The sequence below is a fragment of the Clarias gariepinus genome, chromosome 21 (genome assembly GCF_024256425.1).
Source record: "Clarias gariepinus isolate MV-2021 ecotype Netherlands chromosome 21, CGAR_prim_01v2, whole genome shotgun sequence".
NCBI lineage: Eukaryota > Metazoa > Chordata > Actinopteri > Siluriformes > Clariidae > Clarias > Clarias gariepinus.
Genome location: NC_071120.1, coordinates 8,919,010 through 8,921,378, shown reverse-complemented (window position 1 = coordinate 8,921,378; position 2,369 = coordinate 8,919,010). Strand labels below are relative to the sequence as shown.

General features: G+C 36.4%; 1 long non-coding RNA gene across 1 annotated transcript; it reads left to right on the top strand.

Annotated features, from left to right (window-relative positions):
* Positions 1–1,137: 1,137 nt before the first annotated feature.
* LOC128508925 (uncharacterized) lies at positions 1,138–2,012 on the top strand. Its single transcript, XR_008355982.1, has 2 exons — positions 1,138–1,343; positions 1,443–2,012. It is a non-coding gene; the product is annotated as an uncharacterized LOC128508925 (long non-coding RNA).
* The last annotated feature ends 357 nt before the right edge of the window (positions 2,013–2,369 follow it).

Genomic DNA, 2,369 nt, shown 5'->3' with positions numbered 1-2,369 from the left:
CTAGGTTAATAAAAACCTCATGTGTCATGGTTTTACTTATGCGGCTTACGTAAATGACAATTAAATTAGGTTATAGACATTACACACGTAATTACTGTAAGTCAAAATTAACACATGAATATTTTATGCCATTTGTAGCCAAAAACAGAAAAAAAAAAAATTGTTTTTGTAAATTATTTCTTTTCATTTGTTTGAAAGGGTGATTTGTTTAAGTGAATTAAATGAAGTGTGGTTATCAAAATACCTTTAAAAATTAAAAATGTATAAATACAGTAAATAAATACACTTTATGTATATCTGCTGGAGACAAGTAAAGCATTAGTCACCTTGTTACCTCCAGCAAATGTAGAGAGCCTCAGTGAATTTGCTCCTGCTGCATTGTTTGTATACAGAAATAGTTTTGTTTCTTAAAACACAGTGTTGCTATCCTGTCAATCAACCACTAGGGATTGACATCATCCAATTTATGAAACCAGTAGAAAATATGTCACAATGCAAAATAAATAAATAAATAAAAACGTGTGTGTGTAACTTAGCACTTCGGGGTTTTTGCTTAATTACAAAAAGACATGTTTTACATCTTTCTTTACAAGTCACAGTTTAACAAATAATTTTAAGTTTGACTTTGATCAATGCATTTTTGTCTGTATTACTTTCATGCTGTGTAATCTCTAAAACAAGAATGTGAATTTATTCACTATGTGAAGTGACTACAATAAGCAAATTCACAAGCTATTTGTTAGGCTAGTTTCATGGTAAAATGAAAATTCATTTTGTTCAGACGATAGACATGCCAATGAATGTCAGACAATGAAAGAAATATACATAACATTCACATTTTCTGATTTACTTAGTTATTTTGGCCAAGATAGGGGATTGAGAATTTCTACCACAGTGGCCGAATGTTAAAGTTTAACTATTTGGGTTACTAATGCATATGTAACCAGGTTAAAAAAGCTGACCTGTTAATCACAGGAGTGGTTAGTTGTGCCCCTGTCTGTTTGCATTGCACATATTGTGTCTATTAGTGGGGTTTTCATTTAGTAAGAAAATGTAACGCTGGCCCTTTAAGAAACACAAGCGTGCAATTACCTGAAAGTGTCGTTGCAATTACCTGCAAGCAGTGCGATCTCATACCACGGTGTTCGTTGGTGCATTGGAGCAAAATTTACGCCAAAGTTTAGTGAAAAGTAAACTAGCATGAGCTGTGCATGCATGATAAAGGTAAATAAGAGCTCCTTAGTGTTTTGCTGGTCAGTGTGGCCGTGTGTCGCGTTGATTTCAGGGGATTTAACCGGGACACATTAGTGTGGGTGAACCAAATCAACGCCGTCGCGTAAAGCGTAAGTGCTTGGACATAATCCACTTTATATACTGAGTATGTTGTGTGTATCTCTATGTGAAACAGCATGATTAAAATATAGTTATTTTATTTATTCAAGAGGGGAGAAAACTGCTCCATAGGCCATCCGTGTGCTTCCGGTGTGAGTGTGAAGCATCAGAGTGAGTGTTATTTCGTGTTACTGTTCCAAAAGTGAGTTATCGTGATACACGTGTGTTTTGTTATAGAGTACAGGAAGATAGAGGATTTCTTTATGTTGTGTGTTCCCAATGTTAATGTGAACCTCTATTATATGCAGAGAAGAAACACAAGCTCCTCATATGCAGTGTTAATTTGTGATGTACTAGAGTGGTGATAAGCAGTAAGTTTGAATCAGTTATTTTGTTTTATTTGAAATGAGACAGTATGTCTATGGATGATGTTATATGTCATGTTTGTGCTGACAAGGTTATATTTATTTTTGTGTTTGCTTATAGAATGAGAGGCTGCTACCGTTGTCTATGTAATGCATTTATTTAGAGATAAATTATCATTTTGTTTTGAGGGACAAACTTTACTAATGTCAACAACTGTACATGAGTTTTAAGTTTCTTTCTGATTCCCCGAATTTGCACAATTAACGCTGCTCTATTTAAAGTGCAGTCTGGAATAAAAGATCCCATCTAAATTATTTATCCTGTGTCTGGCGTTTTCACTAAAATCACATCCCAGGCTACAGAGATTCTTGGTACCAGGAGTGGGGTTTCCATTGCTTAATATTGGGGTGATCGTGGTAGAGTAGGAGAAACATAGACAACGGTAGTGGTGAGAAGGACTGCGGTACCAGTGCCAAGGAGGTTAACTACGGCAGGTGTGACAGTTCTGGAGAGCTCGCTGAGAAGCAAGGGACAAGCTTGGGACAACGCAGGAGGGTATTTACTTCAGCACTGAGACCCTTGGCAAAGTCACCCTTCAGATTGGACTGCAGTGACTGTGACTGTTCTGTGACGGTTTGCCATTCGAGGTATAGTACATAGAAACATGGACC